The sequence below is a fragment of the Panthera onca genome, chromosome C2 (assembly GCF_046562875.1).
Source record: "Panthera onca isolate mPanOnc1 chromosome C2, mPanOnc1 haplotype 2, whole genome shotgun sequence".
In the NCBI taxonomy this organism is placed as follows: Eukaryota; Metazoa; Chordata; class Mammalia; order Carnivora; family Felidae; genus Panthera; species Panthera onca.
In genome coordinates this window covers 146,263,527-146,280,165 of record NC_138347.1, presented here as the reverse complement: position 1 = coordinate 146,280,165, position 16,639 = coordinate 146,263,527, and the positions used below count along the sequence as shown (strand labels likewise).

Here is a 16,639-nt window from a genome sequence, read left to right as displayed (position 1 = left end):
ATTTGACTTGTATCACATGTGTAGCTTATCAAATGAGGAACAGATACACAAGTACCCACAGACTCGGATTCTGAGCCCTCGGTTATGTGGGTGTGTACTTGTGGTATGCTGAGAAAATAAGAATTGGCATCCGAAACTTGTTCTATTCCCCTTTTTTCCCTCTCTCAAGAGAAAATATTTTAAAGATGTAAGAGTTAAAGAAAACATCTGGTTTATGGGAAAATCATAAGAACATGTTCTCCCCTCCCCCACTTCCTACTACTCCCTCAGTGGAGCATTAGCAGATTCTCAGACCTTAGCAACAAAATCAATAACAACAGGCTAACATAATTACACTGTAGAGGGCAGATTGTGTTGGCTATTACTTTATTAAGAAAGAACAACATGTGTGAAAGAACAGCATCCTGCAAGGACGGAAGACTCGAGAGAATGCAGGAAAGAGGGCAAGGCGGTTCACAAATATGCTGAATTGAAAGAATCAGGATCACACCCTGAAATAGCAGGAAAATGAATGTTTGCTTTCTCTGGCTTATTATTTGCTTAGTGATACTTCAGCGTTTCTAAAAGATAAATGCCTTGGCTGTTGTTCTATCAGTCTCTCTGCTTTATTTAATTTTACAAAGAGGAATGCTCAGATGTTAAAATATTTGTTCTCTTTTCACTTAGGATTTGCTTCATTTTCTACTCAAAATGGAATGATCCTCCGAGGTAAGATTTCAAGCACAGAGATTACTTCGTGTTCATCTGGCGCTGTGATAAGTTCCTGGCATATTTTCACTATTTTACAAAACACCCCTGGGAGGTGTTTTGAAACGAAATGATTTGTCCCCTTTCTCCTTGCTCGAGAAGGTCAAGATAAAACATTTAGAACCTCAAACCTTCCATACTAGCCCATTTTCCCTTCCGTTTTTTTCAACACTGAAGGTGAAGAAGCAATTCATATTGGGAGTGGACTGGTCATTTGCCCGTTTGCTCTCAAACCCTTTTCCTTGCTTTCCCCTGCTTTCCCTGCTGCTGTAGGGGCTGTACCCACCACGCCGCCTCTCCTGGACTCCTCTGCCACCTGCTTCCACTCCACTCAGCCACCAGGAGACACGGGAAGGACTGAGGTGGGGGGAGAAGGGAGACACAGCCATCCCCGCATGGTCCCAATCTCTCCAGACAACTCTAGTCTTGGAAGAGGTTTTAATCTAGCTCTGCTACAACATCTCCTCTGACTGTCCTTCCAGGCCTGGGGCAGGGAGTAGCTGATAGGTCCAGTATTAAATTTCATCTGCAGGACAACATGGCATAGGTTCTGTGTTTTTCTCCCCGGGCTCACTAATACCAGGAGAATCTCATTCCAAATGAAGTCCGGCTTGAGACGTAGATATTATATGTTGTGTTTTAAGAGAATGTAAAAAAAAAACAAGAAAAGCTTTGTGGGTTTTTAAAACTTTATTTACTTTGGAGAGAGAAGGAGAGGGAGCTTGCGCAGGGGAGGAGCAGAGAGAGGGAGAGGGAGAGAGAGAATCCCAAGAGGGCTCCTCACTCAGTGGCTCAGTGTGGAGCCTGACTTGGGTCTCCATCCCATGAACTGTGAGATCACGACCTGAGCCTAAATCAAAAGCCTCTTGCTTAACCAATTGAGCCACCCAGGGGCCCCAAGAAAACCTTTGTATTATCTCTTGGAGTTTATTCATTGAGTTTACAATTTAGGTCAGAATGCTAATAGGTCAGAATACTCTACTTTTTAGAGTAACATAAATTAAAATTCTAGAGAAAGCCAAACTAATGCACAGTGACAGAGAATAGATCAGTGGTTGTTGTGACCCAGGGATAGGACAGATGAACTGCAACGTGCAGGCTGGGAACTTCTTCGCACGATAGAGATATTCCAAATCATGATTTTTGTGATGGCTCCATAGGTGTGTATATTAGTCAAAATTCATCAAGCTGTACACATAGAATGGGGCCTTTTATTGTGTGCAAATTATACTGGGGCGAGTAGCAACCAATATTCCCCAAATCTTGTCTGCATCATTTATTTCTACGGTCCTTTCTCCATTTATTATTAATTTGGACACTCCTGTGAGGAAGAGCTGTGTCTTCTCCCATATTTACTTATTTGTTTCATTATCTGTCTACCATTACGGACTCGTGGATGTTTATTCACGGATTAAAATCCAGATTTGTTCCTAAAATTTTGTTGTCAATATTTTCCCAGTTGGGGCCATTAAGGCCTCCTTCAAGTGGGCTCCTGGGTGCTATTATCAAGAACCCACCGACTTTCTGAGCATATTGGCACCACAAGATGTCACTGGGTCACTTGATACTTACGAGGCTCCACCCCTAGGATTAATCACTCTTGAAGGAGCTCTGGTTCTTTTTATTTGAATGTAGTGTTTAGAGCCAGTATCTGGGTGTTAGGTACTCTCATTGTTACTGGGGAGTCATTGCTCTGACCTTCAGGCAGACAGAGCTAGATTTTTTATGTATGTATACCTAATCCATATGTACATATTATATATTATGAATCTATATGAACATACATTAAAAATCTATATGGACATACATTAATACTGCTATCTCTGATTCTAAGTTTATACCATGAGGTTTATTTTTTTTAATTTTTTTTTAAATTTATTTATTTTTGAGAGATAGAGCACAAACAGGGGAGGAACAGAGAGAAAGGGAGACACAGAATCCAAAGCAAGTTCCAGGCTCTGAGCTGTCAGCACAGAGCCCAATGCAGGGCTCGAACTCACAAACCGTGAGATCATCACCTGAGCCAAAGTCGGATGCTTAACTGACTTGAGCCACCCATGCACCCCCCGTAGGGTTTATTTTAGCTCCTCTTTTTCCTTATTTATAAATTCTCTTTCTGACATTAAGAAACCCTGGCTCTCATTATGTATGATCTATTCACTTTTTTTTTCCCACTATAATCACGAAGTAATTTCAGAATTGCTAGACATTACCGCTGTTTAAAAACAAAAGCAAAAACTTAGTTCCTGACTAGGTTATAATTTTTATGTACAGTTATTTTTGTCTTTAGCCTTACAGTATCATCAAGGTATAGGTTTCCATAGCTACTTTGGATGGTTCTTTTCTTCCCATGCCCTTAGGTGTGGGTATGTTATTTGTTTGTAATATAGTCAGGTTCATTTGCTAGTGTTTGCACTCCACTCTGAGTTACCCACATGTCCTGATTGCTTTTAATTATTTGTTTAATTTGGGGGTATGTAAAGGATATATGAAACATTACTATGGTTCTAAGAGTCTAAGTTCTACCAAAAGTTATGTTCAAGGAAGCGTAACTCCTTCTTCAACCCTGATACCCTATTCCGTCATCTCTTTATTCCCAAACTTTTCACACAAACTCCTCTCGCTAACCATTTTCTTAGACTCCAGTTTATCTTCCCAAAATTCCTTCAGAAATGTAGCAAACAGAAAATCACTGCTAGACAAATGAGGAGATACGGGTGTATTATCTTACATGCCTTTCTTACATGAAGTGTTAACATACTGCAGACAATTTTTGAAGGTTTAGCATTTTTTTCTCTTGAATCTATGTCTTGGAAATCCCTCGCTATTAGTTCAAAGAGATTTCCCTCGTCTTTAAATTTTTTTCTTACCCGCATAATGTTCCATCAGGTTATGCCTGGAATTTTTTATTGACCTTGAGCTGCTGTAAAACTTATGTTATTAGAGCTGGATACTTTTGTATTCCTATATATATATATCTGTAAGCTTTGTACTGAGATTGCAGTGAAGTTCCTTGGAAACAGTCTGATCTTTTAGAGTCTGGCTCTCAAGTTTTGTTGGGCAGGAAGATGAAAGGCACTAGTGGGGCAAGACCCATTGGCCATCTACCCAAAGCCCCAGGAATCAGGAACGTTTCTACTCTGGCGGGTGGGAAATGGCATAGTTTCTAGACCTGTGTGAGTGCTGGGAACTACTACCTCTAATTCTTTGTGTGACTCTTTCCTGGCTTCTGGTAGTTTCCTCGCATGCACTGAGCAGTATTCTATTATATACCCTGCATAAATCCTATGTTCTCTCTTTATGCAGTTGTCTCCACTCCAGTAGGCTGTCCAGTAAATTCTGTCTGCCATGGTTCTTCTGGATGTCTAACTCCATCTCCTTAACTCAGGGAGTCCTTTCCCTGGGTTCCCTGCAACCTGCCCTGTCTCTTCAGTACAGCCTGGAAATGCTCTTCTGACGACAGTAAGATGAAGCCATTATGACTCATCTCATTTTCTTCTGTCTCTCGGGGATCACCGCCCTTCTTTATCTGATTTCAAATATCTTGAACACTTTTGTTTTATGTACTTTGTCCTTTAAAAAAAAAAAATTGTTTCGGGAGGAAGGGTAAATCTGGTGTGTCTCATTCTGCTAAAAGTGGATGTCTTTGCTGTTGTAAATAAAATTTATTTCTCAATTTCAATCTCCACTTGTTCACTGCTAATGTATAAAAGCACAGTAGGTTTTTGTGAGTTGACTATTTTGCAAAATAGCGAAATAGTTATAGTAGCTTCCTTTTGGTAGATCATATTCGGGCTTTTTCTATGATCATGTTGTCAGTGAATAAAGACAGTTTTACTTCAGCCTTTTATTTATTTTTGTCGCCTTATCCATGACCTGTAGCACAATGATGAATAGAAATGGAAAGTGGATACCCTTGCCTTGTTCTTGATCTTAGGAATAAAGCATTCAGGATTTCACCTTCAAGGATGATGCTATCTGTAGTTTCTTTGTTAGATCTTATCAGGTTGAGCTTCTAATTGTAGTTTTTTTTTTTCTGAGTTTTTATCATGAATGGGGGATGAATTCTGCTAAATACTTCTTAGTCCTCTATGAAGATAATCATGAGTCTTCTTTCTTTTTCTGTTAATTTGGTGATTTACACTAATTGAAAGTTTTATAATAGCTTTATTGAGATATAATTCACACGCCATTAAAGTTCATCATTTTTAAGTATACAATTCAGTGATTTTTAGTGTATTCATTAGGTTTTGCAACCATTACCAATATCTAATTTCAGAACATTTTCTATTAATTGATTTTTGAATGTTAATCCAATTTTGCATTCCTGACAAAAATTCACTTGGCCATGATGCATTATCCTATTTATAAATGGATTCAATTTGTTAATATTTTCTTAGGGATATTTGAATTTATGTTCTTGAGGGACATTAGTCTGGCTTTCTTTTCTTTTAATGTGTTTCCTGGATATGTTATCTGAGCTATTCTGACCCTGTAAAATGAGTTTGGATATGTTTTTTCCTCCTCTATTTTCTGGGGGAGTTTGTATGGAATTTATATAATTTTCTCTTAACACTTTGATAGAATTCACCAGTGAAGTAAATCATCAGACCCTGGAATTTCTTTGTGGGAACACTTTAATTACAAATTCCATTTCTTTAATAGATATCAAGCTATTTACATATTCTATTTTTTCTTGTGACAGTTGTGATTATTTGTACGGCTGGAGGAATTTGTAATTTTTTCATTTAGGTTGCCAAATATATTGTCACTGAATAATTCCCAATTGCCTTAGTTATTTGATGTTGTGTTTCTTAAAATGTCCTCAAACTTAGGGGCTGAAAGCAGCAAAAAATATATTTTTATACTGCTAACAGTGTCTGTGATCCAGGAATTCAGGAGTGGCTTGATCGGTCCTGGTTCAGAGTTTTTCATCAGCTTGTGGTTAGAAGTCCCTCATGCTGCAGTTAACCGAGAGTATGACTGGGGTCAGCGGATCTCTTTCAACATAGCCCAACCACATGACCCGCAAGTTGGTGCTGGGTTTTGGTGGCCCAAGGGTGGGGGAGGTCTCAGTTTCCCCAACACGGCAGGCTTTTCTTAATGAGGTCTAAGAGACTAAGGTGGAGGCTCCAAAGCTTTCCTGATCTAGCCTTAGAGGTCAAACCCTGTTACCTCCACAGCCTGCTAGTTGTCACACAGGTGAGCCGTGATCGACTATTTTGTTGTCTTTTCCAAAAGAGTGTTAGACTTTGTTCTCAAAGGAAGTTAAGTGACTTCAGAATCAGTTTGATCCTTCTGAAGCTTGTTTTCAAGTTTTGTAATGTTGCTATAGTGAGTCTAAGGTTGTGGCTAACGGGTAGTAGCTATGAGCCACATGTGGCTATTTAAATTTGTTAATACGGGGCACCTGGGTGGCTCAGTCGGTTAAGCATCCAACTGCAGCTCAGGTCGTGATCTCACAGCTCGTGAGTTCAAGCCCCAAGCTGGGCTCTGTGCTGACAGCTCGGAGCCTGGAGCCTGCTTCGGATTCTGTGTCTCCCTCTCTCTCTCTGCCCCAACCCACTCGCATTCTGTCTCTCTCTCTCTCTCTCAAAAATAAACGTTAAAAAAATAAATAAAATAAATAAATAAATAAATAAATTTGTTAATACTAAATATTAGAAGTTAATTTCCTTAGTCACACGAGCCACATTTTGAGTATTCAAGGAGCCACCGATGTCTTTTGGCAAGTGCTTTGAGCAACACAAATGCAACCCATTTCCATAAATGTAGCAAGTTCTACAGGACAGAGCTGGCCTCAAGTAGCCTTCACTCTAGGACTGGTTTAGTCCTATTACTATACTGTTTACTCTTCTTCGGTCTCCACGGAATGTCCCGGCTTCACGGCTTCGCTAAGGACCCTCCCCACTGGTTTCCCAGAATTGCAGACTTCTGCCAGCTCTGTGAGATCTCCAGAGAAGCATCAGTTTCCAGATCTCCAATCATTTTTGCCCAGCCTCATAGATTTTCACCCTATATATTATGTGGCTTAGAACTCAGCAACGCATTCAAGACCCTTATGTAGACCTCTGGAGCTATTTGGCTGCATGGCTTCCTCCTTTCCATTACTGCTCCGCAGATTCCAGCTGCCCCAGCCTCCCCCCTCTCATCTGCATTTCCTTAGCTCAGTCCAAATGCTGTAATATACTTGGATTGCCCTCCCTGCACGGTGGTCTGGAATATGCTACGAGGCAGAGAGCTGTGGTAATTCTAGGGCTCCCATCATTAGTTTCTTTGTCTCAAGGAGAATGTCCTGCTTTTTCCTGTAGCCCAATGTTTAAAAGATGTTACATGTATTTTTTCCAGTTTTCTAGTTTTTATGGTGGTATTCTGGTTCTACTTGCTCCATAAGGGCTGGCAGCAAGTTCGTTCCCTTCGCTTTGAAGATATATATAGATGTGTGTGTGTGTGTGTGTGTGTGTGTGTGTGTATAATTTTACTCTATTACTTGGCATGTTGACATAATTATCCCTGATCTACTTCTCAACTCTCATGATTGTTACTATATAAAAACACTGCTTCATAAAAATACGCTGTTTTGTGACAATTGTTTTGGTTTTATTGGGGTAGAGGTGCTTTCATTTTGTGTATGATTTTGTTGTTGTTGTTTATTTAAGTTTTTGAATTTAGCAAACCCGCCAAACATGCCAACCTATGCCAAAACCCAATAAATATGAAGAAAAGGTCAGTGAAAACTTTCACCTTTATCTGTTCTTTCATTTACTCAGTCACCAACCCCCAAACAGGTAACTATTCTTATTAGTTACTAGTGTATCTTCTTAGAAATACTTTTTGCTTATTCAAGGCAATACAAATATAGGGTCATATTTTTCTTTTCTTTTTTAAATTTTTTTTAAAAATTAAAAGAATTTTATGTTTATGTATTTTTGAGGGAGAGAGACAAAGACAGAGCACAAGCAGGGGAGGGGTAGAGAGAGGGAGACACAGAATCTGAAGCAGGCTCCAGGCTCCGAGCTGTCAGCACAGAGCCCAACACGGGGCTTGAACTTATGAACTATGAGATCATGGCCTGAGCTGAAGTTGGGCGCTCAACCAACTGAGCCACCCAGGTGTCCCCTATTTTTCTTGTTTAAATAGAATATCTTAAAGATCTTTCTGTAACAGACAATAATATGGAATGAGAGGCAAAAGCATTAAAATGTTCAGAAAAACCTACTTTTTAGTAATTTTTCTCCTAAGTTATCAAGTAATCCCTAAATGGGGAAAAAAAATGGAATTTTAAAACTTGAAAGATTGTCATAGATTGAGAAAATAACATCTTTTATTTTATTATTTTTTTTAATGTTTATTTATTTTTGAGACAGAGACAGAGCATGAATGGGGGAGGGGCAGAGAGAGAAGGAGACACAGAATCGGAAGCAGGCTCCAGGCTCTGAGCCATCAGCCCAGAGCCTGACGCGGGGCTCGAACTCACGGACCGCGAGACCGTGACCTGAGCCGAAGTCGGACGCTTAACCGACTGAGCCACCCAGGCGCCCCAAGAAAATAACATCTTTTAAACCCAAAAGACTATGATAAATTTGCAAATAGAATATGGCTTCTCCATTCCTCACACCTGTGTCCTGGTCAAGATGGTGGTGCTTCTGAATCATAAGAACATTCGGTAACCAAACCAGTAATAGAGGCGATTCACGCCCTAGTAACTGTATACTCTACTTTCTTCCAGATATATATTTCAGAAGTTCAATGTGTGGCAATGCCACACATCATTGCAAGTTAAAATTAGGGCAAAAGGAGAGAGGTAGAACATAAAATTGGCATTAAGATGTAGGTGGAGATAAGACGAAAAATGCACTCTGGGGTCATAAATCTGGCTTTGCGTATTCTGAAAACCACATTTAAACATTTTTTTTTTTTTTAGCTCCTTAGGGTAAAGACAGACAACTGCCCAGGGAAAGGATAGCTGATTTTGGAACAAGGCTCTGACGGGGACTTTTCCTCAGGGTGCTTCATAAAGAAGACACTGGGAGGTCGTACTCAACTTCGTTGGCAGCAGGTATCCTAAATCCACTCCTGTGGCCTTAGCAGGCATGGCTGCCCAGTGACCAGCCTGTGTTTAATCATCAGCCTGCTGAGGTGATTTATTTTGTATCTTGTATTTTTTATTTTATTTGTTTGCTTTCTGCTGAGTTCTGACCAGGCAGCGATCCATGTAACAAAAAGATGATAACATTATGAGAAGAGAACACGTGTAGAATGTTAGCGGCCACTCAACAAGAGCTGGAGATTTCTAAAAGACAGGGTGAGAATACGTGATGTTTAGAAACCACAAATGGGACCCCTCTTCAGGTGGAAGCATATTTCCAATCAATCTGAACTATGTGCTGTTGCATGGGAATAGACTTTTGAGAAGTATGGGATGAGGTGATGAAGAAAATTTACTGTGTTTAGGGAAGGCAAATGATTGGTAAAGTATCTTATCTAGGGTAGTTAAAATACATACACACACCATGCTTTGATGAATTCAGCCTAGGCACAGGGGCATAATTGACATACCAGAGACAACAAGGTCAAGAGTAGAATAGGGGAATCAATTGTGGCATATTCATACAATGGCATACAGCCACGTGCCATAATATGAGTTAATCTCACAAACATGTTGAGACCAAGAAAGAAGCCAGACATAAAGGACTATAGATTTGTGAATTCCGTTTATATGGAGTTCCAAACTAAGTAAAACTTAACAAGAGTATTAGAAACTAGGATCATGGTTAACTTTGGGGAGAAGGGTGGGTGTTTTGACTGATAAAAGACATAAGCAATATTTCTGGGGGTGTCAGTAATATTCTCTCTCTACATTTTAGTGATGGTAACATTGGCATTTGCTCTGAGAAATTCATTGTGTGATTCATTGAACTTCACAATTACGTTCTGTGTACTTTTCTATATGTGTGTTTTATTAAAAAACCAGCAAGAAAACTTTATTTAAAATTTTGAATAGTGAAAAATATTTTAAAGCTCAGTTTTTAAAATCAAAACAGGTTTATTTTTAAAATTAAAAGTGTATACAATTATCCTACAGACAATGGAAAGCAATGTTAACTATTTAACTAGAATTTTGGAGAACGTTCTGCAAACACTCCCTTCACCTAAATATATATGTATACAATGAATGTCAACTATAAGTAGTTTCTGGCTATTAATGGAACGACTTCAGGTTAACTGTATAACTTAGTGTATTTTTTTAGTGTTATACTGGGGAACTAAATGTGTTTCAGAGAGTAAAACACTGAAAGATTCATTCGGGACCCTTGGTGAATGAAGGGGTTTTACTTTGTGTTCAGTTCTATATCTCCAGTTCTCAGAACAATGTTTACGACATAATAGGTGCCAGGTAAATAGCTGTTGAAAAAGAGTAAATGTGTATTTGAGTATTTTGCTCTCTGAGAGGAGAAGATGGTGACCGTACTAGGGTGTGGCTGACAATCTTACTTCATGTCTATTAAATGCAGTGTTGCAATTGTAAATAAGTCTTAGCCTACTGGACATTTTTGTCATTCTCGTTGCCTTGGGAACAGAGATGAGGCAGAAGAAAACAACACTGGCCAAAGGCAAGGGTGTGGAACAGCCTGGCTCTGTGTGGGGAAGAGTGAGTAAGGAATTCCTTTTGGCTGAAGGGTAAGGGCTGGGGGGAAGGGAGGGAGTTAAGGATGGAAAATGGTAGAAATCATAAAGTTAGGATAAGGCCACTGTGTGACATTCAACATCAAATGATAGCTCCGCCCTTTTCATTTGAGCTCACACATGCCTGCATGCCATCATTCCGGCCCCTAATGCCACAGTGAAGGCCGATGAGATGAACGGGCCCCATGGTAGTTTATGTTCAATTTTCCTGAAACCTGCAAAGCTTTTTCTAGAATGTATCTGGGTGTCTAGAGAACATCAAGATAACTGGGAGAAAAAGGATCTGATTGCTGCTGTGTGGTACTAAATGCTCGATTCACTCTTTCATTCATTCAAAATGGGTCTACTTTTCAATGAGTAAATGTCTGAAGGTTGCAGGCATCTCCAAGACTCAGTCTTAGCTCTGGCCATCGCTCAAAACCACAAGACTTTTGGGGCACCTGGGTGGCTCAGTTGGTTAAGCATCAAACTTCGGCTCAGGTCATGATCTCATGGCTCGTAGGTTCGAGCCCCGTGTCAGGCTCTGTGCTGACAGCTCAGCCTGGAGCCTGCTTCTGATTCTGTGTCTCCCTCTCTCTCTTTGCCCCTCCCTCGCCTACGCTCTGTCTCTGTCTTTCTCTCTCAAAAATGAATAAACGTTAAAATATAAACAAACAAACAAAAAAACTGCAAGACTTTTGAGTCAGCCTGGTGGTATTCTAACTGGTTTGGCAAGGTCTTCTCTATGTGTCTTAACAACTATCAGAAATAACGCATAACCACAAGAGTGCCTCCTGGAATGCCTTGATTTCATGCATCGTAATAAAATGAATCATATGCGCTTAAGGAAAGGATTTAAAAAATGTAAAGCAAGCAGTACAAGCCTAAATGACGCTGCCACCATTGAGCAGTGCTGAATACGCAATTACATGCTAAACAATAGGTATTAACAAATCAGGCCGAATGCTCGTGAGAAAACGGTCCTCTAATTAAATAAAAGGAGAATCCGAGTTTCTTGTTGCAGGGATTGTTGGTGGGATTAAAGGATTGTTCTGGAGCCCAGTGCACAGAATGAGAGACCTGGCGGCCTGCCTCAGAGCTCTGCAGCCCCCACCTGCTGAGACGCCCCAAGCCCTGAGACCAACTTGGTTTCACTAAGTGGGAGGATTAAGACAGATCTTGGCCATCACTCCCCCTTTGGTGAGGCTTTCATCATCTGGGCCACTGCGTGGCACAGTCTGAGCACTATACAAGAGTGCTGGGCAGGGGTCTGGGGATGGGGCAGGAGTCTGGTCCACAGGCTGGTGCCGAGCTGTGTGCCTTGGGGCAGGGCTGTCTGCCAAAGTAGTACCTTATTCGAATTCACTTAAGGATGCTCTGAATCCACAGGGTCTACCCATCTCTCATACTTGTTCTCTGGGGTTAGGGACTCTCCGGCTCTACACCAGGCCCAGCTTCACAGATTCTCATACCCAGTGCTGGACCTTCTGAACTGATGACCTACATCATCCCTCGTAGCGTGAGCCCAGCACCCATCACTGGTTATCTCCTGTCCTCAGCACCCTGCTTCTCCTGCTTTTGGAACCTATCAGACTGTAAATGTTCTGCCTAGTCTCAAGGTCCCCCGGACACATTTCCAGTTGATTCTGTGTACTGACCCCATTTAGGCTGGATGTTAGGTTTCCTATAGGTACAGGGGAGTGCCATAATGTATACGTTTAACATAAACCCCAACTCTTACAGGTCAGCAAAGAAAAAGAAAAAGAAAATGAGGAAAACAGCTCATTTTTTACTTGTCATTTCACGGAATGAGTATAAGACCCAGGGTAAGCATACATCCCATAGTGAGAATATATTGTTTAACTGAGTATGATTCTGCTTTTCATTTTTTACGTTTTTAAAGTTTATTTATTTTGAGAGAGAGAACGCACATGAAAGGGGAAGGGGCAGAGAGAAAGAGGGAGAAAGAATCTCAAGCAGGATCTGCGCTGAGCCGGACGCAAGGCTCAATCTCACGACCATGCTGAGATCATGACCTGAGAGGAAATCAAGAGTCAGACACTTAACCAACTGAAACACCCAGATGCCCCTAATTGTCCTTTTTTAAATACTATGCATATTTTTACATAACCCATCCCCTAAATGCAAGCCAATTGTCCACTCTGGAATTCAACTAAAGAATGATTTTTTTTTTTTTTCAGTGCTTAGAATTAAAGGGCTGGGGGTGGAAGGCATCTGTTGAATTTAGACGAGATCAGGCGCGTTCAGGGTGGTATGGCCGTAGACACATCTGTTGAATTTATACCATACTAGAAGCTATGGGAAGTCTTGGATATTCTCTAATGTTATTTTGACTATCCATGATTTTTGCCTTATTGCTTGGAGCCTACCCTGCAGTATAAAATATGAATCTGTTGCAAATATTTTTAGGTTTTTACTTACGTATTCTCCCAAAAGCTCATATGAAAGCCTCGCCTCTGACACTCTTGGCATAATGTGGGAAAGAATGATGCTTCTCCCATTCTCCAATCAGGGTCCTCCTGTTCCCAGTGGTTTGTGTGATAAAGCTTCACTCAGCAGGATGCAGAATGTGTACAGAATCCTTGTAAAACACCAGGAAATGTTTTCCTCAAAACGCTTTATTTGGGCTCAAGATTGTGGCCTTGTTTGAAATCCTGCAGCTGGAATGGGTCAGAAGCCTGGTGAGCTAGGACTGCAGTAAACCACAGAGGGGCAATTAAGACACAGAAGCAGAAAGACAAGAGTTGAGTCCAGCAGGCAAGCCATGCACAACAGTCAACTGAAAGAAAAATCGAGCTTAGCCTAAAGTACTCTGGGCTCAAATAAAAGACCAGCCATAGAAGATTAGAGCTGGATTAAGTTCAGTGAATCAAATTAACAATAAATTAAGTTTAATAATCGAGTACCTTCTGTATACCAAGCACTCGTCTAGCCTTCAAAAATTCATAGACAAGCAGCCTCATCCTACCTTGTCATTTTAGAAATAAGGACACTAAAGCCCAAGGTGGCCAAAACTTATTCAGTTACACATGAGACACCAATGTATAATTGAAGGCAAAGGCTTTGTTTCCTAGAAAGATTTTATTTTGGGGGATGTGGGTGGCTCCATCGTTTAAGCATCCGACTTCAGCCCAGGTCACGATCTCGCAGTTTGTGAGTTGAAGCCCCATGTCAGTTCTGTGCGGACATCTTGGAGCCTGGAGCCTGCTTCGGATTCTGTGTCTCCCTCTCTCTCTCCCCCTCCCCCGCTCATGCTCTGTCTCTCTCTCTCTCTCTCAAAAATAAATACACATTTTAAAAGCTTTTTGTTTTTTAAACAAAGATGTTGTTTTATTTCTACATGGAAACCTCTTTTTACATTTCTTCAGTTCGTTTTCATCCAGTGTTCTCTGTTACCACCATTTTTTTTTTTAAAGACTTCTTTACTGTTATTTTTTTAGAGCAGTTTTGGGTTCACAGCATAATGGGGAGGAAAGCATAGAGAGTTCCTATCTACTCCCTCCCCACCCACAGGCACAGCCTCCTCTACCTCCCCCACCACAGTGGCACTTTTGTTATAATTGATGGACCTCCATTGACACATCATTATCACCCAAAGTCCAGAGTTTACATGGAGATTCCCTCTTGGTGTTGTACATTCTATGGGTTTGGACAAATGTACAATGGCATCTATCCACCATTATACTGTCGTGCAAATTTTTTTCACTACCCTAAAACTCCTCTGTGCTCTGCCTATTCATCGCTCCCTCCTCCCTAACCCCTGGAAACCACTGATCTTCTCTCTCTCTCTCTCTCTCTCCCTCTTTTTAAGAGAGAGAAGGGGTGGGAGGAGGCAGAGAACGAGGGAGAGAGAATCCTAAGCAGGCTCCACGATGTCAGTGCAGAGCCCGACTCAGGGTTCGATCTGATGACCGTGAGATCATGACCTGAGCCGAAACCCAGAGGCAGACACTTAACCGACTGAGCCACTCGTGTGCTCCAACCACCGGTCTTTTTATTGTCTCCGGAGTTTTGCCTTTTCCAGAATGTCATGACTATAATTTTCTTTAAATTATGAAATAATAAGATAAGCTGCTTTCAGTGTATTCAAGTGACAGAATTCCTCCTCCAGTTCACACAGGAATACGGCTTTCGTGCATCTTTAGAGCAGAACTGAATAAATAATGATGTGCGTGTCGTGGCCAAAAACGGCAGAGTAATCACAGGGCATGTATGTGTGCTCTATTCCATGCTGCCTCATACCGAAGTACTTTTAAAAACACTGTTTCTTAGAGCCAGTATTGAGAACATTTTATCATATACACAGAGTGTGGTCAAGTGGCTGTTTCAAAGAGACCCCTGACCGTGCCCAGTCAGTCGTATCAGAAAGGAAGAAGCCCAACGCTCTTAAAGCGCATAAATAAATCAAGCCCCAGCTTCATAGTCCAAGGTCCTCTAAGACTCCTGAGGAATATGCACATTTAGACAGATCGCAAGAACACGTGGTTGTCCCAAACTAGCTTCTGAGAGGCAGACTGTGCAGAGGAGGCCTCCCGGAGCCCAGGCCCTGCAGAGGCTTGGCTTGGGGGCACATACCCTGGGAGAGGCTTGCATGACTTCAGCCACTCATGCTCTCCAGCTGCCATGAGAGGTCAGGCTCGTCTCGGGAAGGGGAGCCAAGAATAGTTAGATGCCGTTCCACTGGGAGCCCAGGTCCCCAGAGAGGGCTATTCTGGGAGGGAATGCATAGTTTACAGCATCCAGGTCATGGGGGCTGGAGCGCTAGTTGATCATACCCCCGGTGCCAGGGCGGGGCCTGCGTCCTGTGTGTTCAACTACCCTTAGCGTCTCCTCCAGCATCTAGTCCACAGTAGGCTTGCAGTGGATGCCTTCTGAGTAAATAAACAGCATTTTAGCTAATCCCCGAATACCAGATATCCTCTAAATGCTCAAAATCTTTCTTTGTCTGGAGTTCTTAATATAGTCAGTCACAGAGACCGCTTCTCTGTTCTAGCTGTCAGCAAAATTGGTCCTATTATTACTGTGGCTGTGTATCATTTCACCTGGCACAGAGCTGGCACACTGTGGACCTTTAATTCAGCTCAGATAATAACTGCAGGAAGCAGTGTGCCTGCTAATGTGTACGGAAGGACGTGCTCAGGGCGGTGGCTTCTCCATTTGTGCGCTTTTTTTTTTCCAAGTAGGATTTTTAAATTCAAAACATATGACTTGAATTAGAAACTTAATAAATAACATTACTTCTCTTTCTTTCTCGGTCATCTGTAAGAATAATGCCCTGAGATTATTTTCTTCTGGAATAGTTACCGTATTGCTATTTGGGTTAAACCCATATAAGTTATTTTGTCCTTTTTGTAGGTGATTCAATAAATAGATCATGGGACATTAACCATGGAGAGCTCTTTGGATTGCACATGGGAGTGCAATTACATTCACAATTATGAGAACATAAGTAGGCGTGTGTAAATTGTAGTAGCTTTTACCATAATTTTTGAGCAATTACAGCCCTATTGCATTTTGCTGAGAATGTTGCATTTTGCTTCTTGATTCAGATACACTAAATGGGCTTCCTTAGACCAGAGATTGGCAAACCGTTTCTGAAAGGCCTGGTGGTAAATATTTTATGGTTTGCAGGCCATGTGGTCTCTGTTGCTTGAGAGCAGACGTAGATAATCCATAATGAATAGCTGTGGCTGTGTTCCAATAAAACTTTATTTATGGTCACTGATATTGGGATTTCATATAATTTGCATGTGTCATGAAATATCATTCTTCCTTTGACTTTTTTTTTTTAACCATTTAAAAGCTGTCAAGTCATTTTTAGCTCATGGACTATACACAAACAAATGGCAGGGCACATTGGGCCTATTGGCCATAGTTGGTTGACGCCCGCCTTAGACTCTCTCAACATCACTATCCAATGCCTCTCATTCACTCGCTTTTCCTCAGTGGCTGACTGATTCCATTCAGATCTGTCCATGGTGAGTTCTACCACCTGGGGCCAAGCACCTACTTGCACTGCCCTTGGCTACTACTGTAGAGCTAGCCTCACCAGTCACACACCTGGAACTCTTGTCTCCTCCTCCCATTTTTAGAATAGGGTTAAAAAACCTGCACTTCAGAGAATAAATCTGGCATGATAGAAGCCATGGAAGGGACCAGATCATTTAACTCAGAAGCATAGAGAGGTTAACTTCCAATGGGACAA

The 16,639-nt window shown here is 41.3% G+C and overlaps 1 long non-coding RNA gene across 1 annotated transcript; it reads left to right on the top strand.

Annotated features, from left to right (window-relative positions):
- Positions 1-317: 317 nt before the first annotated feature.
- LOC132682993 (uncharacterized) lies at positions 318-16,234 on the top strand. Its single transcript, XR_009611986.3, has 5 exons — positions 318-708; positions 4,054-4,209; positions 8,672-11,613; positions 12,157-12,239; positions 12,947-16,234. It is a non-coding gene; the product is annotated as an uncharacterized LOC132682993 (long non-coding RNA).
- The last annotated feature ends 405 nt before the right edge of the window (positions 16,235-16,639 follow it).